Source organism: Schistocerca cancellata, chromosome 2 (assembly GCF_023864275.1).
Source record: "Schistocerca cancellata isolate TAMUIC-IGC-003103 chromosome 2, iqSchCanc2.1, whole genome shotgun sequence".
Taxonomy (NCBI): domain Eukaryota; kingdom Metazoa; phylum Arthropoda; class Insecta; order Orthoptera; family Acrididae; genus Schistocerca; species Schistocerca cancellata.
The window spans coordinates 826476800-826504324 of NC_064627.1; positions in this window are offsets into that span (position 1 = coordinate 826476800).

Consider the following 27525-nt stretch of genomic DNA (forward strand, 5'->3'; position numbering starts at 1 on the left):
GGACTGTGACGAAAAATAAGAGGACAACAGGTACAAAAGTCACTGCAGAAATGAATGTCACACTCGCGTAACCTGTCAGCACCTAAGCAATGCGAATGGACTTTCATAAGCTGCGAATAGCAGGGCGAACTGAATTTCCTCCCACGCCCGGGTTCCCGGGTTCGATTCCCGGCGGGGTCAGAGATTTTCTCTGCCTCGTGATGACTGGGTGTTGTGTGCTGTTCTTAGGTTAGCTAGGTTTAAGTAGTTCTTAGTTCTAGGGGACTGATGACCATCGATGTTAAGTCCCATAGTGCTCAGAGCCAGCCACTGAATTTCCAGAACTACACATCAGTAATGTAAATTCCCGCAAGAGTAAAACGTGGTATCGACGTCGTAAAACCTGGACTGTGGCTCAAAGAAAGAAAGTCATTTGCTCGGGTCAGTCTTGTTGTACGCTGTTTTCAACTCCTGGCCGACTTTAAGTCTGGCGTACGCCGCCAGAACACTGCGATGCAGACTCCTTGTTGCCAAGAGTGAAACATGGCGGAGGTTCAGTAATGATATTGGCAGCCGTATCGAGGTATTCCATGGACGCCATGGTTACTCTGCAAGGTCGCATTACTGCCAAGGAGTACGTGACCATTTTGGCCGATCAGGTTCATCCTGTGGTACAACGTTTGTTTCCCAGTGACGACGCCGTGTTCCAGGACGAAAGGACCCCTGCTCAGACAGATCACATCGTCCAGGACTGCCTTCGTGAGCTCGAGATTGAACTGTCGCACCTCTCATGCACACCACAGTCACCAGAACTCAATATTACACTACTGGTCATTAAAATTGCTACACCAAGAAGAAATGCATATGATAAACGGATATTCATTGGACAAATATATTATACTAGAACTGACGTGTGATTACATTTCCACGCAGTTTGGGTGCATAGATCCTGAGAAATCAGTACCCAGGACAACCACCTCTGGCCGTAATAACGGCCTTGATACGCATGGGCATTAAGTCAAACAGAGCTTGGATGACGTGTACAGGTACAGCTGCCCATGCAGCTTCAACACGATACCACATTTCATCAAGAGTAGTGCCGAACCAGTTGCTCGGCCACTATTGACCAGACGTTTTCAATTGGTGAGAGATCTGGAGAATGTGCTGGCCAGGGCAGCAGTCGAACATTTTCTGTATCCAGAAAAGCCCGTACAGGACCTGCAACATGCGGTCGTGCATTATCCTGCTGAGATGTAGGGTTTCGCAGGGATCGAATGAACGGTAGAGCCACGGGTCGTAACACATCTGAAATGTAACGTCCACTGTTCAAAGTGCCGTCAATGCGAACAAGAGGTGACCGAGACGTGTAACCAATGGCAACTCATACCAGCACGCCGGGTGATACGCCAGTATGGCGATGACGAATACACGCCTCCAATGTGCGTTCACCGCGATGCCGCCAAACACGGATGCGACCATCATGATGCTGTAAACATATTGGATTCATCCAAAACAATGACGTTTTGCCATTCGTGCACCCAGGTTCGTCGTTGAGTACACCATCGCAGGCGCTCCTGTCTGTGATGTAACGTCAAGGGTAACCGCTGCCATAGTCCATGCTGCTGCAAACGTCGTCCAACTGTTCGTGCAGATAGTTGTTGTCTTGCAAACGTCGCCATCTGTTGACTCAGGGATCGAGACGTGGTGCACGATCCGTTACAGCCATGCGGATAAGATGCCTGTCATCTCGACTGCTAGTGATACGAGGCCGTTGGGATCCAGCACGGCGTTCCGTATTACCCTCCTGAACCCACCGATTCCATATTCTGCCAACAGTCATTGGATCTCGACCAACGCGAGCAGCAATGTCGCGATTCGATAAACCGCAATCGCAATAGGCTACAATCAGACCTTTATCAAAGTCGGAAACGTGATGGCGCGCATTTCTCCTCCTTACACGAGGCATGACAACAACGTTTCACCAGGCAACGCCGGTCAACTGCTGTTTGTGTATGAGAAATCTGTTGGAAACTTTCCTCATGTAGGTGTCGCCACCGGCGGCAGCCTTGTGTGAATGCCCTGAAAAGCTAATCATTTGCATATCACAGCATCTTCTTCCTGGCGGTTAAATTTCGCGTCTGTAGCACGTCATCTTCGTGGTGTAGCAATTTTAGTGGCCAGTAGTGTATTTAGCCATTGTGGTGTACGTTGCGGAGAAGGTGCGTGGTCGTTATCCACCTCCGTAATTGTTACATGAACTTACACTATTTTGCAGGAAGAACGTTGTAAGAGCCCTTTGAAAACCATTCAGGACCTGTATTTATCCATTCTGAGACGACTGAAAGCTGGTTTTCATGCCAGCTCATTCCCTACGCCGTATTAGGCAAGTTAATGCCTTGTGTTTGTGGTATCTCCGTATTTCTGTCCGCTGCGTGTGTGTGTACAGCTCTATCACCACTACTATTGTCATTCTGGAAGACCGGAATGTCTACGGATTACTCAGCTTAAAGATGTAGAAGAAACAACAACAGTTGCTCGCAAATATTGTCGAAATAAACATCGTGGTTCGTGCTAACGGTAAACTGAATGAGTAGGTCTAAACCATGATACGAGAAACTTCCACAGAACATCACAGAATCTCCTCTGGAGTGAACCACATTCTCCACAAAACAGCATAATTAAACACCTCATTGCGTTGTCGGTGGTAGTCGACGCATTGCATCATTTGAAAGAGCTAAATAGCGACTCGTGGCGTCACACTACATGCTTCTAAGTGGCAGATGCCTAGTATCTCTGTTGCTTGGTCCATTCAAGAACTGCGGCTTTATCTGCCACTGTGGTCGAGGGCCTTTTGCGAGGTGTTCATTAGGTGCATTTCGCTTCACCATGATGGCTCGAAACTTGGTTGACACAATTTTGCATTCACGAACAGCAATAATTACTGTCTGATTTGAAGACAATTGCAATTGATAAGTTGTGATACTCGCCTCTGGTCCGTGTCACTTAGGTACTTTTTAGGCCTACTGATCTTCTGCTACTGTTCATAATCTATCCGCTCCTTCCATCTTCTAGCTTTTGTCCACGTTAAACAATGCCCAGTCCAAGCAATTAATAAGCAAAGTCTTTATGAAGATTCTGAGAGAAGCGACGATTACAATAAACTTTCAGGTTTACTTAGCTTGTCACGTTGAGATGGCTCCAGTTCTTCTTGTCTAGGGTTCTGATTCTTGAAGCTGTAAATCTCACAGCAGGTCCTCATGGTTTGTTTGAACTAGATAAATTTGAAGATTTTTGTTGTAGAATTTTTTTAGGTAATTTTTTCTCATATTTTTATGTACGATACAGTCTTTTGGTTTTTCACATTAATAAAGCCGAAATTACATTGTTCGCACCTATTATACAAAACATACGTCCGATTGGTTTGCAACAAAATATTTCCTTTGCTAACCACATGCCTCTTAGTAGTAAGTGGCTTTAGTAGTTAGAATCTTTTATTTAGCTGGCAGTATTGACGCTCGCTGTATTGCAATAGTTCGCATAATGAAGATTGTTGTGAGGTAAGTGCTTAATGAAATGTATAAGTTATTGTTAAGATTTCTTTTTAGTCAGGGTCATTCTTTTGAACTAATTATTTGAAGTCAGGTTATAATTTTTTTGAGCAGTCAGATTGCGTTGCGCTAGAATATTGTGGGACAGTGTTGACATGATAAAAGAAAGTAAAGAGAAAGTAGTCTCAGTACGTTCAGTTTTACTCAGCTGTTTCAGAATCAAATAACGTAAAAGTTTCATCTTCTCAGTCATTCAGCAATTTAAATACAGACACACACATTTAAATAAAGATGTTTCCTCGTATAATTTCACGTTTTTTGTCTGAAGAAAAAGTAGAGCTCTATACATTACAGCATGATTTCGCACATCACATATGAAGCTGAGCTCTGTGCTGTACTCTGTAAAGTAGAATCTTGCCGCAAGCAAAAAAGTTTTCCAAGTGAGAGTAGGACTCGCACACCGAGGATTCCGTACAAACTTGATTATGTATACAGATAGTTCATCCATCCCGGGAATCAACGATTTTTACCTGTTATCGATGTCGATTCTGGCAAGATTTTCTGACGTGATATAATTACAGATTAACAAGTTTCAGATTTTTTACTTTACTTTTACTGTGAAACCTTGGTTCTTGCCGAATTTCGTGTTTCTTGGTCGGCGGGAAGTACTCAGTAAGTTCCGATGACTGAATTTCCGATTGGCCGGCCAGAGTGGCCGAGCGGTTCTAGGCACTACAGTCTGGAACCGCGCGACCGCTACGGTCACAGGTTCGAATCCTGCCTCGGGCATGGATGTGTGTGATGTCCTTAGGTTAGTTAGGTTTAAGTAGTTCTAAGTTCTAAGGGACTGATGACCTCAGAAGTTAAGTCGCATAGTGCTCAGAGCCATTTGAACCAATTTCCGAGTGTCAAAATATGTGATATAAACTACCGTATCTTTTGACTGAATTGTCTTAGAAGCTTACTATTTTCACACACCCAAGGGATTCTAGACCTTAGTGTGTGACATAAATCAGAACTCGATACGTCATACTGTTACTGAGAAAATTGGTCTCAAGACGTGAAAAGATCAAATGGTTCAAATGGCTCTGAGCACTGTGGGACTTAACATCTGAGGTCATCAGACCCCTAGAACTTAGAACTGCTTAAACCTAACTAACCTAGGGACATCATACACATCCATGCCCGAGGCAGGATTCGAACCTGCGACCGTAGCGGTCACGCGGTGCCGGACTGAAGTGCCTAGAGCCGCTCGGTCACCGCAGGCGGTGCGAAAAGATCGACAGAGGGCTAAAAAGTGACGAAAATTTTTTTTCATATCCTCAAGTTACAAATGAACTATTTTCTTAGTTTTTCCTATACTTGTAATGTAAAACCTTGAAACCTGCGAAATTTAATTATTTATTATTAATTATTAGATGTCAACTCTATTTTGATGAGTCAGATTTCGAATATCATAATATGACATAAATGGCCTTATCTTTCGACTCAAGCAACTTAGAAACTTACGGCTTTTGCATCTCCAAGGGGCCATAGACCTCCGAAAGTAAAATAAATTTGAATTTTATAAGTCTATCCTTTCCTGAGAAAAGGAGTTCCTAATCGTCGGACGGACAGACAGACGGACAACAAGATGTCCCGTTTTTATAGATTGAGGCCGCAACCCTAAAAATGGTATGTGTAAGAAAAATCTTCAGTGCTGTCTAACGGATCGACCTAGGATCTAATTGAAAAATAGTGTGGCTGGTTGCAGTTTTTGCTTCAGTGATGTTTACAAGAACAGACTCAGGATTCTTAGACCATCGTGAATAAAATGATAGCGAATGAGAAATGTTGGCTTGCCGTTACACGAAAATTTTCCAGTGCATCCGTTCCCATAATTTGACGATGCGTTGATCAGTCAAAAATTTCTAGACGCTCGATTTGCATCAAACAAAACCACTGTTTTTAAAATCGTTAGTTTTAACCGAGAGTAAAATAGAAGAGTTAGGAATAGCGCAGGAAGGAAGTGGGGGGAAACTATCGCGGCCTTCAGCGCTGAAGATTCGGGTTTCGACAGCATCTGCTGACTGGCAAGCTCAGATACTAATGCTCAAAGTGAGTACTACAGGTATCTACCGCAGTCTGTGCATGATGAGGAGGCTGATCCTGAAATGCTTATTGTCTGCGGTATATCATTTATCGCCGTACGTAAACGCGCACAACATACGACTTTGGCATTCTGAGAAATCTCATCAGTTACAAAAAGAGCTTCAGGATGGTGTGAAAACAGGAGTGCGTCGTACAATTAGTGCAACAGGAACTGTTGCACCGTCCTTGTCTTTCACCCAAATATAACTTCTGATACTATTTGACTAACATACAGCAACCTCTTATGTAGGCCTAACGTATAACGGAAAGAGTTGCGGTTATTTCACGTGGGACAGTTCCAGAGCACACGACACATAGTCAATGCGTCTAACAGAGTTTTTCTCAATTGTGGGTAATTACCGCCTTAGGGGTAAAATGAAATTTTCCAAGGAATAGTAAAGAAAAATGTCTGATTGGGCTTCAGTCGTGAAACATTTATTTTTAAAAGACCATTACTATCATCATAATTTTGTAACGTCTGTAATACTGATTAAGTACGTTGCCTGTAATTACTTTTTACTCATTAATAGCATCAATGCGGTGGAGGTTACTAGTTCTTCACGTATCCATTCACTGTACACATACTTCGTACCATACGTCGATGACATGGATGGATGGATATGGTGTTATGGGCGCTCAACAGTGTAGTCTTTAGCGCCCGAACGGAAACAATAACGCACGAGTGTCACTAAAATGCAGCAAGTGCAAAAATAAGACTAAAATTAAAGGTGACAGTCTACATAGGCACTGTGCACGTCAACATTAGCAAAGTGGAAAGCAGCATGTGAAGAGGAGAACTGCAAGAGAACGTAGGGGAAGGGGTTAAAATGAAACACATAGCACATGTTTGGAACTGGATTATTACAAGAATAAAAAGGAGTGGTCAGCCACTCGCCAACACACTAAAGATTTCAACCTAAAATTTTAGGCTGAAGCCCAGAAACATCACAGTACCTCAGAACTTTCTTGACACTCGCCTCGTCATCGGCTAAAATCGAGGGCAGATCCCTACTAATATTAACTTCCGCCCTGACAGAACGTTATAAAACGTCGATGACAGTAAAAGTGAGGCGTACATTTTACAAACACTAAATATCTCATGCAAAATGTCTTTTCTAATTTCTAGACAGTTTGTGTAGTACACCAGAAATTGCTTCATTATTCACACCGTAAAAGATAAATAAAATAATTGACAGCACAAAACAAAAGTGACTAAATAAGGACGACTGTAGTGCTGTGCACATTATTAGAGTTGTTAGATACAAAGCTTGAAGTGTTCCAGTCTCTGCCACTGCAGGAGCAGAAGCACAGCAATCGAGTGATTTACAAACAGTATGTATATTACACGCGTTTTAACCTAGTTGGTTTTAAAATATGGTGCAGTGTGCGGGTGAAGCAAGTTTTGTTAGGGAGAGGAGTAGTGCAGGAGAGGCATGTTTTGTAACAAGGATCTATTCTTACTGGGAGGAAGTTGTAGGCAGTACTCGTGATGCACTGGTAATTTGCTTAATTAGTCATATTGCGCGCAGCCCCCCCCCCCTCTCCCCCCGCCCTCGCCACACACACACACACACACGCACACACACACACACACACACACACACACACAGGCGCGCGCGCGCTCAATACTCGACCACTGCACATGGAAAAGAAATGAGACATTCAAGCTTTATAGATGTTAAAGTAGATTTTGTACGAAGATAGCAATGAAAACAAAAATTCGTAGCATGATTTATAATGTGCACTGACTGAGGATAACTGAAATATAAAAAGAGGCAGTATCAATTGTCTTAATGACTCAATATTTCGTGGTTTAATGAAGCGCCTACACAGACTAAATATCATTTATCTTTCATAATTTTAAAAGAAGTGTTCAAAGGAAATTCTTTTTCCTTGTGGCGGCGAAGTGGGGGTGGGGGGGGGGTGAGGGGGAAAGGGGGGTTGGAGGGCACTAGCTAATATCTGATTGTACTCTGGAATAATCGTGTAACACAATATTCTGAGATGTTCTTTGTGATAGGAAGTTCAGAGGCCTCCTCGTTCTCACGATTAGAATATGAGTGATTTTTATTTTTGTGGATGTTAGCCGATCAGGTGTTCACAAACAAAACACCACACACCCGAAGAGTTAGAAGATGACATTCGGCTGGTGATTTCAAGAATTTTGGCAGCCGCAGTTCATGGGTGGCAGTGTGCTCAAAAGGTGTCGTGCGATACGACGTAATTCTGAGCAATAGCTTTAAAGAAACGTACGCTCCAGTTTGTCGTACTGCGTTTGTTCGCACTCAAGTCTGGCAAGACGCGTCGAGTCGTTATGTAGCAGCTCGTGCCGATGAAAGTAACGGACGGACATAACGTGCGAACTTCGGCCATGCGCTTGTATCGTATGATAAAAACCATAGACAAGAACACTACAAATGAATTTCGTACTGGAATGATGCATTTGCGGCTGGTCCCGGTGGAGGTTCGAGTCCTCCCTCGGGCATGGGTGTGTGTGTTTGTCCTTAGAATAATTTAGGCTAAGTAGTGTGTAAGCTTAGGGACTGATGACCTTAGCAGTTAAGTCCCATAAGATTTCACACACATTTGAACATTTTTTTGTTGCGTTTGCATATTTGTATTCCTTCTTTATCATGCCGTACGAGTTGATTGAGTCCGCATCTACATTACAGTTGGTTTCCTGTGACGTTCGTGAAATATTGCAAGTCCTGTGATATCTTCTTGGCACCAATCAGTATGCATTAAAAGCATTCCTTTCCATGAAAATTATATACAAGTCTCATATGATTTTTTCCAGCGTAGTACAAACCCTTTGGTTTGACACTATATAGGCAGTTTTAGTTTCAGATTTTGTGCTTGTGGTCGCAAGCAGTTTCTCATTTCCAGAACGAGATTTTCACTCTGCAGCGGAGTGTGCGCTGATATGAAACTTCCTGGCAGATTAAAACTGTGTGCCGGACTCGAGCTCGGGACCTACGCCTTTCGCGGGCAAGTGCTCTACCATCTGAGCTACCCAAGCACGACTCACAGCTGTACTTCTGACAGTACCTCGTCTCCTACCTTCGAAACTTTACAGAAGCTCTCCTCGCAGGGTTGCCTGCTCTCAGGCGCTAGAGCAGCAGCAGTGCACTACTCATCTGAAATCTTACTAAAGTCAGATAAATTTTAAAGTGATCAACAGTGGTGCGTGAGTGGCCCCGACAGTACCGCCGAAAAGGGCCGTCTTAGAGGGACCCTCTCCCTTTTTATTCACAGAGCACACACAGAAATTTTACCGCCCCCGCCCCCCTCCCCCCTGGTAATCATGCTACAGGATGGCTGAAAAGGCGTAAACACCCTTTTCTGATTCGGATCACGTTCAAATTGCTACAGGAGGGTTGTAAAGGCATAAACACTCTTTAATACTTTGGATCACGTTCAAATTGCGTCGAATGGTTTTGAACGGTACCTAGAGATCTAGTGGCTCCACCTTATATCACAGCAAAAACTGCGGTTGCACTATACTCTAAAGGAGTCAGACTATGTTTAACGGGCTTGCAGCCCTACGATGTACTTAGAGCAGGGTTGAATCGTCCGGCGGGTGTCAGCAGTGTCGAATGTAGGCAAGAACGTCTTACTGTTGTTCATAGCACTGCGAAAGATAGAAAGAAATGTGTGGGAATCAAAGCTCCAAGGAAGGGGTGGTTTCATTGACGCTCTTTTTAATCTTCAAGAAGTGTGGCTAAGAAGGGATGTGAAATCCATCCCGTGGTGTGACACGTTTACGATGGCGTTGGGCAGCTTTGCGGTGAAATTTGGTGCCAATGTGGCATCACTGATCCCTTGTCGTACTTTGATGCGTGTGTCTCGTGATAACAATTCAGGACCAAACATGAATATCTCGAGCCAGACTCGTGGAAAAAAATGCAGACCAAACGTAAACAAGACGCGGGTCGGGCCAGATGTAAACATCGCGCATCTAACCAAGAGGTAAACAATTAACAATTATCAATAAGCTAATGATTAATAAAAAGTATCTAAGCTATGTTAATACCTGTAGTGATACATCTGAGGTGGTTTTTAATTAATCGTTAACATTAGTGTCAGCAATGGCGCTCAACATGATCAAGCTATTACTTGTCAGTTACAAACGTGGTTTAGTTCTTATCATTACGCCTCGAGAGATAATCACAATTCCTTCAATCTACATTACAAAACAAGCGTGTTAGTGGTCTTGTAATTTTGTTTTTGAAGAAAACTTTCATAAACCCTTATATAAAATTTTTGAGGGGCATTTACATGGACGTAACGATGGAGAATCTGGTGATAGAGACGTTATTCTGCAAAACAGAAAGCGTGCAGAAGTTTCATAATAGATTACGACAGTGAAGAGGCAAAAATTCAATACCTAAATCTTGTGTGTCGTGGATTTGGCAGCAAGCGAAAACACACCAATCATTAGGAAGTATTCTGAGGCTTGTGGCATAAAAGCATCTGTTCCGAACCATTTAAGTGTATACTTAGAACTATTAAAACTATTTTCTATTATGTTTCATGACAAATTTTGGGGAAATAATTGTTACGGCAACAATAATTCCCTTCGCACGTCAGAGATCAGACAAGGAATGGAGAAAGCGGAAAATGGACGACCCTTAGTACCCTGTTACTTTCGACGAAATGATAGTCTACAATGGACTGTGCATTTTGATGGCCCAAGTCTGAAAACCAAATATCCAAATGTGTTGATCTAAAAGACCAGTAGTAGAAACGCCAGTATTTAAACAAGGAATCCATTTTAAATCACTTAAACAAATTCCGAGATTCTTACATTTTTGTAATAATGAAACCATTGACAGTACTGGCAGCCCTCAAATAATCATCAACCTTCGACGTGAAAAACTGAAAGAAATTAACACACCGAATGAAAATATCAGTACTGCAAACCCTTAATCAAATATAAAGAACATACAGCATGTGAACAATTTAATCGGTCGGAAATGAGCGAGATTAGGATTAAAAATAACTGTGTGAGGCAAGTATTGGTTTTTGTTGCGGTTTCAAAAGTGACCGCAATAATATGTAGTGCATCGGAGAATGTTGTATGGTATTGTCAAAATAAGTTACTGAATAACGGATATACGTACTTGGTTTCTTGACAACTGGTTTTCCTCACCCAGTCCCTTTTTTAAAATTATACTAGAAAAATACAGATGTTATTGGAATAGTACGCAGCAAAATGCATAGTATGCCAAAAAATATTCAAAAACAATTTTTAAAGAATGGAGAATGTTTGTAGCGAAGCCGTAATAACTCGTGGCTCTGTGATGGAAAGATAAGCGTGGCGTGCATATGTTATTTGTTGTTGTGGTCTTCAGTCCAGAGACTGGTTTGATACAGCTCTCCACGCTACTCTACTCTGTGCAAGCCTCTTCATCTCCAAGTACCAACTGCAATCTACATACTTCTGAATCTGCTACGTGTTTTCATCTCTTGGTCTCCCTCTACGATTTTTACCCTCCACTCTGCCCTCCAATACTAAATTGGTGATCCCTTGATGCCCCAGAACGCGTCCTACCAAACGATCCCTTCTTCTAGTCAAGTTGTGCTACAAATTGCTCTTCTCCCCAGTTTTGTTCAGTATCTCCTCATTAGTTATCTGATCTACCCATCTGATCTTCAGTATTCTTCTGTAGCACCACATTTCGAAAGCTTCTATTCTCTTCTTGTCTAAACTATTTATCGTCCATGTTTCACTTCCACACATGGGTATACATGGGTACACTCCATACAAATACTTCCAGAAAAGACTTCCTGAAACTTAAATATATACCCGATGTTAACAAATGTCTCTTCTTCAGAAACGCTCCCCTTGCCATAGCCAGTTTACATTTTATATCCTCTCTACTTCGACCATCATCACTTATTTTGCTCCCGAAATAGCAAAATTCATTTACTACTTCAAGCCTCTCATTTCCTAGTCTAATTCCCTCAGCATCACCCGACTTAATTCGACTACATTGTATTATCCTCATTTTGCTTCTGTTGATGTTCATCTCACTATAACAAGCAGAAATCTACTAATACCAGTATTGCCTGCCCCTGTTTTGATCATAACCGAGGTGGAATCTACACAGAGACCTCAAAAACACGGCACAGTCAGTGGCCTTAACACGTCAGAAATGTAACGCCTGCTGTCGAAACTGGGGACCGGACATGATTGTACTGCATGCTCAATGGCACTGCATACATTCACCCGGATGACGATGACTGACGCAACTGGTGTATTGTGTATTGAATCGGGGACCTAGAAACGACAGAGAGGCTTCGTCCCACCGTAGTCCTCATCCTCAGTGGTTCACAAGCCTACAACAGACCACAGCAGTGGACCCCTGCCCCCCCCCCCCCCCCCCCCCCCGGGAACGTCTCATACCAGACGAGTGTAATCGCAGATGTTTGCGTGGTAGAGTAAGTATGGTATACGCGTACATGGAGACAGTGTTTGCGTGGTAGAGTAAGTATGGTATACGCGTACATGGAGACAGTGTTTGCGCACCAATCGCCGACATGGTGTAACTGAGGCGGAATAAGAAGAACCAGCCCGCATTCGCCGAGGCATATGGAAAAACGCCTTAAAAACCATGCACAGGTTGGCAGGCACACCGGACCTCGCCACTAATCCGCCGGGCAGATTCGTGCCGACGCCGGCACGCCTTCCCACTCGGGAAGCAGCGCGTTAGACGGCGCGGCTAGCCGGGCGGGCTGACGCGATTGGTACTCGTCGGAGCTTCCAGAAAAGGACACATCTATGATCATACAATAGGAGACATTGGTTGTTGTCTTGGCACAACACTGTCGTCGCTTTTCTTCCTGCGGGCACAATAATGGTTGCCGTACCCATGCCCATGTTACGACTCAAGCCACGTGACGTGACTGTACGAAGCTGTCCGGCTGAGGAAACAGCACTGCAACACAAGAAAAGGATCACTTTCTTGAACCCCCTAATTGTTGACTATTGCAACGCAAAAGTTTGTAATTTGGCTCAATCGTCCTCCTTGATTGTTCGAAAGCGTGGCGTCCTGCGAAGATACCCTTGAGCTCGACGAAGCTTCAAACTACAAGGAGTCGACACATCGAAAAAAAAGGCCAGAGCTGAGTAGTTCATGTGTTAGATAGGTTAATGGCGACAGATTGTCACCAAATTTTGCCACAATTCTACCCAGCATCACCGTTGACGTGTCACGCGATAGGGAGACCTTCGCATCCCCTCTTACCCACATTCCACCCCTTCTTTTCCAGCGTTGAAATCACACAGCTTACTTATAAGTAGCCGAGGAAAACATTTCAGACACAGCGACGCTCAGAATAGACACAAAAAAGGCCCCACGGAGCGATATAAAGGGCTTCTATGATGCCACCACTTTCCTTGGGTCGTTGAGTCACACACATTTCGAGGTCGGAACGACAGCTCACAATGCGGTGAGCAGCAGGACGACGTTCTAGACAATTTTCGACACTGCTGACACTACCGAACTCTTCAACCCTTCTCTGGGGATATCGTGGGCCAAAAACCCCATTCATCGTGATTGGATCGCTTTGGAGTGCACCAAAGCAATTTTTGCTCTGGTGTAGAGGTTGGAAGCACTGGGGACCGTTCACAACCATTAGACGAAATATGAACGCGGTCCGAAGCAGCAAAGGGTGCTTATGCATTTTCAGCCCTCCTGCTTCGAACCCTCTTAAGGCGTGATCACGAGGAACTGCGACATTTACTTATGCGAGAATAAAGCAGCAAAAGGGTCCCTCTAAGATACCTCCCACTTCGGCAACACCCTCGATGGCCTCCGTCCACATTTACAGAGAATTTTAAAAATATAGGTACCTGCACTGAGACAACCTGTCAAGTAGTCAAAGTCGGCTGCAGGCAAGCAACCCATTGACATTCCTCCGATCCCAGATGCGTCCAGAGGAGGAAATGTGTGAGAATTTACGCCCCAAGGAAAGGGGTGGTTTCATTGTCGCACTTTGTGCTAACTCTTGCGGTCTTTTCGTGTCGATTCTGAGCACTGGTGTGTCTAAAATGTTTTCCTTGGCCACCCATAGAAAACGGTGTAATTTCGACTCTGGGTGTAGCGGTTTTGACCTCTGTCAAAGAGGTGTCATAAGAAGTGGTGGAATATAGATAAGATGGAGTGTGACGACATTCTCATCGCGTAAAACGTCCACAATGGCGTTGGGCACAATTGTGGTGAAATTTGGTGCCAGTGTGACATCATTAACCAACCTTTCACGTCACATGAACTTCTGAGCACTGGCTTTTCTTCGCATATGTCTCCACCTTGCAGTTTGAAGCGCCGTCGAGACCGCAAGTGACGTCGCTGGGAGCCACGCTTCCGCACCGTTACAGAGGAATGCTGTAGGCATTTTTGAGCCAAATTTCAAACTTATGCATCTAAGTAGGAAAACATTACGAGGTTTCGCAGAAGTGATCCTTCAGCTATGCTGCGCCTTGTATTTACGAGGGTCGTTCAATAAGTAATACCCTTCATTTTTTATATATATAAAGAAATTAATAAACATAGACAAATCCCTTGTTGTTGTTTCACATTTGATGCTTTTTCTGTGCGCCGGTGAAGTTTCGAGCTGTTCTGGCAGATGGCAGAACCGTAGTAGAGCGTCAAAATGCCGTCTACGTACGACTCACGTTACAAGCAGTGTGCTGTTATTGAATTCTTGTGTGCAGAAAAAGAAACATTGGTGAACATCCATAAACGTTTGCGTGCAACGTACAGCGATGATCCAGTTGATAGAAGTACAGTTGGCCGATGGGTAAAGAAAGTTACAGTCTCAGGAAATGCAGAAACAGAGCGTCATGATCAGCCACGCTCGGGACGTCCTGTCACAGCCAGTGCTCCAGACATGCTGAATCGTGCGGATGCCATTATTCGTGCCAACCGGCGCATCGCATCTCGGCAATTGGCCCTACAGTTGTCGGTCAGAATTGGAAGTGCGTCTGCAGTGATCGAGACTCTCGGATATTCAAAGAGATGCTCACTATGGGTTCCACGAATGCTCACAGTGGACCACAAAAGGAAAGGCCATTTCATCTGAATTGTTGGAACGTTTTAAGACCGACGGAGAGGCGTTTCTGTCACGGATCGTTACGGGGCACGAAATCTGGTTGCACCACTTTCCCCCAGAAACAAAAAGGTAGTCCATGGAGTGGCATCATCCTCATTCACCATAAAAGAAGAAATTCAAGACAACCCCCTCTGCTGGAAAAGTCATGGTGACAGTCTTCTGGGATTGTGATGGCGTCATTCTCGTGGATGTAATGCCAAGAGAGTCAATCGTCAATTCAGATGCATACTGAAGACTCTGAATAAACTCAAGAACCGTTTCCGACGTGTTCGAACGGACAAGAATTCATCCGAAATCGTGCTCCAACACGATAATGCAGACCCACACACAAGTCTGAGAACCGGGGAGCACATCGCCAAATTGGGTTGAATATCATTGCCTCATCCACCCTACAGTCCAGACCTGGCACCCTCGTACTTCCGTCTCTTTGGGCCGCTTAAAGATTCTCTGCGGGGAACACACTTTGAAGATGACGAGAGTGTTAGTCATGCAATGAAAACATTGCTACGCCTACAGGACAAGAGCTTTTACTCGCAGGGAATACATGCTCTTCCACAACGTTGGCGTACAGCCGTAGAACGTGATGGAGACTACGTAGAAAAATAGGACATGGACAAGACATGTTGATGTATACTGTCACCATATTCTGACTCTTAACAATAAATATGCGGAGCAATAGGAGAAAAATGCGGGGCATTACTTACTGAACGACCCTCGTATCTATCTTCTTGGGTGCTAGTCGTAAGCTCAGCTAAGTTCCTCCAGTATGACACTTCTGAATCCTTCGATTCCTGTTCCCATGACAATCGTGGGATCCCCAATAACGAGAGCAGCACAGAACACGGATCCTGTTGCCGTCGAACTCCGACACGGGCTATTAGGCGTTTCTCCTCCTTACATGTGATTTTATTATAAACAGTCAAATTTCAAATTCGGTAATTTTCAAGAATGTTTGCCTATCGAAGCCGCGGTCTCCAAGCGATAGATATCGAACGTGCGATTCTAAATCTATCAAACGCCTGTGATGACAGCAGTTATGAGCACGTTTATAGTAATCACTACTGCAACGAAAAAAGTAGAGCGTTACTAAAATAGCTATAATTACAAAGGAAACGACTTACCTCACTCGTCGTCGACTTTGTCGTCATGAGAAAGTCCATTTGATGTATATGCTACGGGAAGCATTCCCTTATCATCGTAGCCTGGGTAGACTCTGCCAATGTCACGCAAAAATATTGGTAGAGTGCCACATTTCTGCCAAAAATTCAAACAATATTCTACATTGCATAAGCACGGAATTAGATTCTTCCACGTGAGGCAATCGACAGAAAAAGCGTCTGCAGTACCAGACATCCCACTCACTACCGTCATAAATCGTTTGGGTTTTCCTAGCATCTCACAAATAATTTATCATAACGCCCGCCACATCAGTCGCGTGATCGATTTAGAATCCCACGTTCGATATATATCGTTTGCAGCCCTCGGCTTCGACAGGCAAACAGTTTTGGAAATTACCTCAAATTCTGTTTCTCAAATAGAAACCTACTGCGTGGCCTTTCCGCATGAATGGTGACTATCTACTTTTTGTGGTGCGCTCGAAATGCTTATGCACAGTTGCGTCTACATCAATGCTCTGCAAATCACGTCCCATTGTACCAGTTTTTTTTTTTCATTTACCTATGGAGCGTGGGAAGAATGAATGATTACTTGCCTCTGTGCGTGCAGTAGTTAATCTAATCTTGCCTCATCAGTCCTGTGGAAGCGATATATAAGGCGTTGTGGTATATGCCTAGAGTCATCATTTACCCAGTCAGTTCCTGAAACTTTGCAAGTTACTTTTCTTCTAACATCAAGTGTGTGCCAGTTCAGTTCTTTTAAAGTCTGTGTGACAATCTCCAGCGTGTCACACAAACCTGCGACCGTACGGGCTTCTCTTCTGTGTATATGTTCAATAAGCTAATTTCTTCCAGTACGACACTCCTGAATCCTTCGATTCCTGTTCGCATGACAATAGTGGGATCCCCACCAATGCGAGCAGCACAGGAAACGGATCCTGTTGGTGTCGAACTCCGAAACGGACTATTAGTCTTTTCTCCTGCTTACACGATATCTTCTCATAAACTGTCAAAGTTCACATTCCTAATTGGTAGGGACACAGGACTCTTGAGCACTGTTCTGTGATCGGTCGCGGTAGTGACTTGTAAGCAGTCTCCATGGTAGACTAACAGCGTTTCCCTAGTGTTCTACCGAGCGAGGTGGCGCAGTGGCTAGCACACTGGACTCGCATTCGGGAGGACGACGGTTCAATCCCGCGTCGGCCATCTCGATTTAGAATTTCCGTGATTTCCCTAAATCGCTTCAGGCAAGTGCCGGGATGGTTCCTTTGAAAGGGCACGGCCGACTTCCTTCCCCGTCCTTCCCTAATCCGATGAGACCGATGACCTCGTTGTCTGGTCTCCTCCCCCAAACAACCCAAACCCCCCTAGTGTTCTAACACTGCTGGCTGGTTTACCCAAAACTGAGCCTTTGTTATCATTCCATTTGATGTCTCTACAAACTGTTACACCTAGGTATTTGTATGAATATACCGATTGCAACTGTAGTCATAGGATACTGCGTTTTTCCGTTTTGTGAAGTGCACAGTATTACATTTTCAAACATTTAAAGCAAGTTGCGATCTTTCCACCAATTCGAAATCGTATCAAGTTCTGAGTGAATATTTGTGCTGCTTCTTTCAGATTGTATTGTACTTCACTTCAGATGAACATCATTAAAATACATTAACAACAAGGGTCCCAACATGTTTCCCTGGGGCTCACCCGGAGTTACTTCTACATCTGTCGATGACTCTCCAGCCAAAGTAACATGCTGTATCTTCTCTACAGAAAGATCGTCAGCGCAGTCACACTGTACGATCATACTTCTGAAAACAAGCGTAGGTGTGGTAATGAATCAAATGATTTTCATTAAGTCGACAAAGACTGCATTTACCTGATCTTCTCGATTCATGGTTTTCTCTCTGTCACCTGCAAAAATTGCTAATTGGGTTTCATATGATCGATGTTTCGGAAATCTATACTGACTGGCATGGAGGAGATCATTCTGTTCGAGGTGCCTCATTATATTTATGCTCAGAATACGTTCTAAGATTCTACAAAAAATTGACGTCAAGGATATTGGACGGAAGTTTCGTAGATCACTCCTGCTGCCATGTGTGACCTGTGCTTTTTTCCAGCTGCTGGGCAGGGGTTTTTGTCCGAGGGATGTAAGTTTGATTATACATTAGTTAACAGATGGGCTATATCAACGCAAATTGGATACACAATTCGACAGGGACACCATCTGGCCCAGAGGCTTTGCGCAATTTTAACGATATCAGTCGTTTCTCAACGCCGCTGGCGCTGGTACCTATTTCACTAATGTTCTCAGTGGTATGCGAATTAAATTGAGGCCATTCCCCTGGATTGTCGTTTGCAAAGGAATATTTGAAAACAGAGTTAAGTCTTTGCTTTGCTACTCTCAATTTAGTTCTTGTCTCATCCGTGAGTAGTGACTGGACACTACCTTTGCTACCACTAACAGCCTTTACATACGAGTAGAATTTACTTCGATTTTGTGAAAGATCATTTGCATACTGTACAGTCAAGGAATATTTTAGGGAATTAGTTTAAAAAATTTATTTCAAAGGTCCAGTGGAATCTTTACAAGTTTTCTCCCAGAGTAATTCTCGCCGTGTCTACGTGACACAAGTCGCTTGCCTTTCAAAACCGAGGCGAATCTGTCCAGTTAAAGCTGCTGACAGGAGACACCCTGAGCCCTCTGCTGAAACTGCTAGCAAATTCACGCCATTGATTTTAGCCAATAGCGTGCGCGGGATACAGATCACGTGTGTGGACGGTGGACCGTCCTGCGGAGCAGAATACACTTGCTTCTCTCTCTTGTAATCTAGACCTCGAGCAGAACAGACGTCTTTTTGAAAGGCAGAGCCTTTGGCTCTGCTCTTGGCGACCGGCCACCAACGTAAGTTAACATGAACCGCTTCTCCTTCCGTTGCCCATTTAATTAATTGTTCGACCTCCTAGATTGGCCTAAAACTGCTAACTTCCGACCATAGGCGCACCTTTTGTACTCTGCCTATCGAACTACGTCCTTAATTTCCTGTTTTGTCGTTTAGCGGCAGCTCACACTCTAATCCTGTCCGATCGACCTCCTGGACACCGCCGCAACGAGGCATATTTAACAGCCTTCTTCCCCCTTCCCTGCCATTTTACACATTAACATTGGAGTCAGAAGTTTCTCTCCCCATCCCCAAACCACGTAGACTTTTACAATTGGTGACCAGAAGTACACGTACTCTTTTACATTTGGTGTCAGAAGTGGGGTGTATCAATTATATCCCACCATCCCGGCACGAACTCTTTTACATTTTGTGTCAGAAGTGGGATCCGTTCCCACCGTTCGGTCCATAGGGTGGCCGTTTACTTTATCCAATCCTGACGCATTAACAGCTGGCGTCAGAAGTGGCATTGTGTATACTTCATGCTAATATGACTACTGTTGAATTCACGCTGTGCAATTTTCTAGCTCAGCATGTAAGAAATCTTCTGGAGGGTCTTATGAGTCATACTTCATGAGAACGACATGGATTAGTTTTTAGGCTTCTCGAGACACGAGCCCTCATTACCGTTTGCACTGACGGTGTCGCTAGCACTTCGTAAGCTTGCTTTTGTCACCTGGAGACGGGGACTCCCCGCCGCGTACCAGAGGCGGTCCCACGGCCGCGCGCCCCGGGCCGCAGCCGGCGCCGCCTGCGGCCGGCTGGGGTCGTATTGATCTGCGTACGCCTCCACCACAGGCCCGCCTGCCTACCTACCTGTGCGCCCGCCTGAGCTGCCGCCACGCGCGCGTCCCACGCGACGTCTCCTCCGTGGGCGGCCGGCCGTAGTCACACGGCTGCAGCCAACCTTCTGCGCTCCGGGCTGTAAATCTTTGCATGACACGCAGTGGCGAAGAGCGAGGAGGCACACTGACAAGACACTGGACTCTCATTGGCGTGGACCGTGGCGGAAATCGCCATCCGACAACTCAGCTTTAGGGTTCCGCAGTTGATTTAACGCAGATGCTTGGTTGTAGACGTCTGCACGGATGTTGATATACGCAGTAGTAATTAATTTAGAGGATACCCACGGCCTTATCTTTGAATATCCGCAATAATGATTACTTTTTCCTTAATACTCGTATTACGATTTTCGTCTACATTGACTGAAAAAAAAGTTAAGCGCTTGCAAGAGTTGGTGGGATATCAATCAAACTTCACACACTTACCCACCATAGTCGGTGTGTAAATGATTGCAATTTTCTCTTACCAATGGAATGGATACCAGTGTGCATTAATGTTGTCGGTGTTTACTGTTGTTACCAGGCCTGGTAGCGTACATAAGTGGCATTAACAGAGTCAGACGTTGAAGCGAGCGAGTACGGCTGTGACCTGGCGAGACGTCCCATACTTCCACTGTTTTGGAGGACGTCAGAAGCTATCGGGTACTACTTCAGCTCACGGATGGCAGTGACTAAGGGATCTCTTACGGCACAGCGGTACATCGTGCACATCCTGTGTTCTCATGTGGTACCTCCCGTGCGAGAGTACCATGGTGCCATTTTTCACCATGACAACGCTCCTCTACCCGTGGCACGGGTCTCTATGAACTGTTCGCCCGTTGTTGAGGTACTCCCGTGGCCAGCAAGATTCCCAGATCTGTCTCCGATAGAACATGCGTGGGACCATCTCCGACCGAGGATATCAACGTACAGCAGTTGTGGGCCAGCATGCATCAAGAGAGCGTGCAGTTGCCTTACGACACACTTCAAAAATGGTTCAAATGGTTCTACGCACTATGGGACTTAACATCTGAGGTCACCAGTCCCCTAGAATTAGAACTACTTAAACCTAACTAACCTAAGGACATAACACACATCCATGCCCGAGGCAGGATTCGAACTTGCGGCCGTAGCAGCAGCGCGGTTCCGGACTGAAGCGCCCAGAACCGACACGCTTCGCAATCGAATAAGTGTATGCGTGCAGGACAGAGGAGGCGCAGCGTCACTCCGATAAATGCGCTCATACTTCCAAGTTATTCGTAAATTTGGTTCGATTTTGTAATCACCGAAAAAAATTAGGTACCCTTTCAACCCTTGAAATGCCATTTCTTTTCCTCCTCAAATTCTGGGTGGCTGACTTTTTTCGTCTCTCAGTATATTTGGCTTACTTGTGATCTATAGCAATAATTATTGTTGTGTTAAGTTAGTATTGTTACCCATTCAAGACGAATTCCCACTATGTTGCCTGAAATGCACCATTTTCTGGAAAAGGTAAAAGCGTGATCGACATTTGCAAGGGATAAAGATAGCGTTATGCGCTTGTCCAGAGGTTGCACGTACAGTTTGTCCTTAAAGTCTGTAGCCCTAGGTCAGAAAAGTGTACTTTATATTTCAGTCCTTATATAAAAACTGTGTGTCCAGCAGAACTGTATGTGCACCAGCGTGCTTACACAGAGATCTATACGTTTTCGTGTTCTCCCTTACACCTTGCAGGGGTGTTGGACGTAGTTTCATATTGCGAGAGGTGAGAACACGTAATGCATTCACGCACCCAAGAACATTTCCGAACATGATCATCTTGATGGTCCAGGTGTGATGGTGTGGGGGAGGCATAATGATGCACAGGCGTACTGACCTCCACATCTTTGAGCACAGTACACTCACCCGTCATCGTTACTGTGACACTGTACTCCCTCGCCATGTGCGGCCTTTCAGCGTCGGAATATCGATTTCCCTAACGGCTTCCGAAATGGACTAGCTCCAGCTACCATTCCCCATTCAAAGTCAGTTAGTTCCCGTTGTGCGGCCATAATCACATCGGAAACCTTTTCTCATAAATCACCTGATTACAAGTGACAGCTCTGAATAGATTGCTCGCATTGGTAGTTTGAGTGTGCAGTAAATTACCCGAAGATATGTGTGCCGTATGTGATCTATGACGGTAAGTAGAAGGGGCTCCTAGAGATATTGGTTTTCTTCACGGGTGCCTTAAAAAGGTATTAATTGTGCCAATAAACTCACATGGCCCTGTTGTCTATCAAGTAGGACCATGGGCCGCGTAAAACGGTATCTTCGCATGAGGGTAATTGTGCCTTCTGATACAGCTTTGCGCGAATGCAGTTGGTTCCTTCACTGCCTGCTGAAGATAACAGACTGGGAAGTTATGTGGTTCATGGAAAATCCGCCGAAGTGTTTTATTGTGTAAATGGTGCTATTTCGCTATATGTTTGTTGGCAGCTATCCTCCACACTGGGTAGGCATAGTCTTTGATAGTTCGGATGGACGCTCTGTATATTCGAAGGCAACACTGCACCGACAATGTGGACCGTTCATTTAGCAGGGTGTAAAGAGCTACGAGAGCAGCTGACGCCTACTTCCAGCTGCCGGCGATGATGCTTCCAGGTCGACTGCCGAACAGGGTGACTCGCGAGGTATTTGGTTTTCGGTGTCCAAGGAATGGGGGTGTCGCATAATGTGATGTTGTCCACTACCACAAGCCGCCGTCTCGTAAGAAGTATTGCCTGGCTCTTAGCAGCATTAAACGAAGTCCTCCAGCTATAACCCCTTTCCTCGATGTCGCTGCAGACAGCCTGGAGACGGCGATGAGCCGCCTCTGGACTTCGGAGACGACAGATCAGGACAGTGTCGTCAGCGTAGATATATTTTTCAACTCGAGGTGAGTTACGTAAATCCATAGTGCAAACATTGTATAGGACTGTGCCCAACACCGAGCCCTGCGGGACTCTGGCAAGGACATGGCGACTCGCGGAGGTGGCATCTCCATCTCACACAACGAAGGTCCTACCATACAGATAACTAGCAAGTAGGTGCACTAAGTGGCTCGACAAGCCATACGTGAAAACCTTACGAATCAGCTCGGTGTCACACGCTGTCAAAACTCATGAGACATCCAGGAGAATCATGCCGCAGATTTCCTCATTGTTGTAAGCCTGGATGACGTTCTCTACCGCCCATAACAGCTGGAGAGGGATGGAATGCCCGTCACGAATCCCAAATTGTTCATCTGTTTTTTAATCAAATGGTTCTTTTCTCGTATAAGAAGAAGGACCTCATGGGGTAGTTTTGCGGGAGGCGGCCTGCGTCCACCGTGGGCGGGTGAAGTGTGGGTAGAGTGATGGCTTCTGTGATGGCCACTGTGATGTAGTTAGCGGCAGCACAAACATCAGCGTCGGCTGGTAATTGATGTGTTGTGAGGGTACGGTATAGTCTCCGACCATAGTCGCTCCAGTCAGTCTTGGTAGTGCTAAACCGGCTGGCGATGGGCATAAGTTGCCCCGAGCATCTGAAGAGAGCACATGGACGGCTTCAGTTCTGATGACTACTGGGATGCTCTTGACTATGCAGAGGTCCAGAACGTCTGGCTCGTGGGCTTGGAAGCAGTCAGCTACCTGGAATAGGGTCCGACCACTGTTGTTTATCTCAAAGGAATTCTGTGTCACGTGTTTGACACTGAGGTATCCAGCAGTAATATGCCTTTCCCCATGCCAGATGAGATTTACAGTGTCCTCTTCATGGAGGTGTCCTTTGGGTTGTCTATAGGCAAATGTCACGACGTCGTGGATCGTTTCCACTGTAACAGAGGTGGATTACACACTACGTGGCTGCAAGTGCGAATTCCGTACACAGACGACCGTCCAACCGGCCATAGTAAGGCGATATGCGCGGTAGCACGTATAGTTCGCAATATTGACCCTTAATCCCGTCTTCAGGTGAGTCTCATTGACCACACAAATGTCAACATTCTTGGCGTGCAGGAAAAGTTCAAACTCTTTCAGTTTGTAGAATATTCTTGCAGCATTCGAAGTTGCAAAGGTGATATTAGTCATGCGTGTAATCTTGGACAGTCTGTATGGTGGCGCTGGTAATATGGAAGAGTTCTCTGACGGCTTCTTGAAGAGCCGAGATAATGAGTGCTGTTGAGCGACGAGCGTTTCCTTAGGTTCCGCGACAGTCTGCCTTAGCACAGGAAGAAACACAGAAAGATCTGTAGTGTCGTCGGAATGCCGGACTACTTCCTGGGGGCGCTGACTGGTTGAGATGCCCTTTGTGGTCTGCAGATTCGTCCGCTGGTCAGGAGAAATCCCACGGACTACTTCTGCTGCTACCAAGTTCTATCTGATTTTAGCAGATCGTCCAATTGCGACTGTATTCCCTCTTTTCTGTGGCGCCGCGAGGCGAAAACAAGCTTTGGCTGATGGATGGAGGTCAATGACGTCTTCTGGTCGTGTGCGGAGGAGCGCAACCTCTGTAGCTGACTCGATGGTTGCCTTGACAGAGGCAGCACACCGCCGGTGACTCTCGCACTTGCCACTTTCATGTCCCTTGCCGCACTTAACACATCGAGGCGTCTTTGTGCAGAGACGTGCCGTGTGATACAATCACTGACAGTTACGAGATTCAGCAAGGTTCTCCGTTAGCCAGTTCTTAACAGCTTACATTTGTCCCTGTACTGCAGCACGATATAAGGAATCTTTTGCTTCTCTTGGTGCGGTTGTTGCTGCTGCTGTTGGTGTAGCTTCTGGTCCTTTGTTGCAAGATCGCCATCTCGGAGTAGTGAGTTTGGAATCGGTAGCACAGGCGAAGTAGATACCGCTTTCGCCTTAGCAAGCCGAATTTTCCTTTTCTCTTGCGGCAAGATGAATCCCCTTTCGCCAGCGTCGGTGGCTTGGAAAGCGTCACTCGCTGTAGTGGCTTCTCTTTTTCTCTATGAGTAGTTCGCAAATTGTTCGCCATCCATGTCCTCTTCTTCACTGGCTTCCGGGTCTGTAATCCTTTAGCAGTCCAGTCAAATTTGCCGTGTCGTCGTAGAAGGAGCGATCGGTGGGGCCGCCGACGTTGGAAACCCCGTCGGACGGCGATCGGCCGACTCCTGCGCGATTGGAGCAACTACCTCGACCGCGCGCGTAAATAACGCGTCCTCTCGCTCCGACATTCAGCTCTCGAGAGAACTATGTCGCTCAGCTTCACTAAATGACAGCTCCGCCAATGTTCTATCCCTGTAAGATGGACATGTCATTTGTATGTTATCGATGTGCTTGTTAGAGAGCGAGCAAGTTACGTTACCGTTAAATAATCTTTGATCTTATCGTCGCACAATCTTTCCTTAAATTGGACCTCAAAAATTGAAGCAAATTTTTTTGCTACCTGATGTCTGATACCTTTCAGTGACATGTTAAGTGGTAAAGAAACCACATCTAGCGAGGGCTTAAAATATCCCAGTACGAAACTAAGCTGTTTCTTCTGCTAATTTCGTATTTTCTATCGCTTATATAAATCAACGCAATACCACAAAAAATTATCGTTAGTCGATTTTAAGAGACCGCTTCCGTCATACATATGTTTCCCAGCCTTTCACAGGCCTACCGAAGACATCTCATTACAGCAACATTTAGGTATTTTTTAGAGATAATCCGTCCTTGACTCCACCACACTACATGATTCTACGTTTCTTGGTTCAGTAAACACGGAGTGAATCACGTAACACTTTCATCACAAATACTTCGAATATGGAAGGCACTATGGATACACAATTTTCACAGAACTGAATTGTAGGTAGGAGCTCGCATTTGCAGCCAATACACAGATTGTACAGCGTTGATGAAAATGCAGTTTTTTACAACAGTTCCAAATTTTTTAGTGGTATAATGCCTATTGACAATAAAATACTAAAAGTAGCGTAACTGGTGTTTCTTGCAACAAGCAGGTGCAAATAGTTTACGGATCATCGTATTGTGAACATTGCAAAAACCGACAGCCGTTGGTTCCACCCTATTGCTTAGATGCTAGGCGACAGTGTTATGTTCGTTTATATTGTGTTGTGTGTACACTGCGATTCCACTGCTACGTTTCTCTCACATTTATTGCGATAGTGGACGTAGTAGGACTTGCTTGGAAAACGGTATTTCCCAGTGCGAAAAAGCGGATATGCTCATGGTTTATGGTGAACGTAGGAAGTCTGCCGTTCGGTCGTGTACCGTGTACGCCGAAAGATATCCCAGCAGACGTCGACCTCTTCCAATAATTACAGATGATATGAAACGGCGTTTTATAGCGCTGCAATTTCCGATGAATTGCTACGATGTGGGGAGCTATCGTTACATGCCAGAATGCAAGCTTGTGTTGGCACTGGTGATGGTCATTTTCAGTAGAGGCTTTGAGGGTACACGGTTTCTTTACGTGTCAGACCCCACAGAGTACGGCATTCATCTCTGTTTGTATTTCATTTGTCCTAGGCAAGTCCCATTTAACGACACGACACCTCGGGAGGCTTACTAACATCTGTGAAGGACTACACATAGCACCCACGTGAAATTCACATTCATTTGTGCTACAGCATGAACAAACAACTGTCGTAGTTACAATGTTCGATCTACGATACCTCGTAAACTATTTGCACTAGTATCCTGTAACAAACACCACTGACGTTCTGATGTAATCTACTTTGATTGCGATCTACTTTCAATAGCCATTGTTTCATTGAAATATTTGTACCTTTTTTGATCAAATACGCATTTGAAGCTCGTAACACTCTGTATATGGGCTGCCTACCATTCCAATCTATGAGACCTGCATGTCAACGACGCCTTCCATTATCACAATATTTGCGGTGCAAGTTTTAGGTAATTCACCCTGTATAATAATGTCGCGGCAAATTTTTGCTGTGTATTTTTATTGTGCAGATTCTTACGCTGATTGTCAATCAACAGTTAATCCACCAATCTGTAACGTGTTAAACTTCGGCTCAATGCAATTGACACATGAAGTTAAACGAAGACAACGCAATTAATCAATATTTCAATTCACCAACCTAAACATAGACAAATTAAAGTTGATAAGTAATTCCAAATTTACATACGTAGCTGCGAGAAAGTTGCAGCTTACACTGTTTTTACTTTTCTGTTTACATTTGTGTTAGTGTTCAGTATTTTTGAAAGATATGAATATTTACTGCCATAGAGATGTATGCGATTTATAGCAGTATATGTATCATAAATTTTTATGTGGCATATCTATACTTATAATGTGCTGCCGAAAAAACCATGAAGCCCGATGCTGGGACAGCGTAATAAACTGTAGAAATCTTAAATAATTTGTAAGCAGCTGATAACCGACTTTGTCACCAGGAAGGTTCTTTCAGTGTACATCGACTCCTGGATACATACCCATCAAGTCACCAAGCATGGAGCAGGGTACCTTCAACGATTGCTAGTCATTCCCTTTCCCGGCTCTCTACGTGACTCCATACGAACCCTAATTTCTCTTCTTTTGTCTTTGCGGTCCTTACGCGAAATGTACGTTGGTGACAGTAGAGACGGTCTGCAGTCAGCCGCAAATGCCGGTACTCTACATTTTCTTAGTAGTGTTTCACGAAAACAACGGCGTCTTCCCGGGGGAATCCGATTTGAGTTCATAGAACATTTCTATTTCGAACAAGTGATATTGTTTTGTGCAGTGTACAACTTGGTTTTGTATTCACGGTAGCGATAGAACAATATTCTTGCACAAAACATGGAATATAATTTTTAGTCACAGACGGTAGTACCAGAAACAGCTGATTTTTAAGTTACTTGCTTTAGGGATAAGTTATTCAGTTTGTTGTCGTATAGGTACTTCACCAAGCCCTTCACCAAGC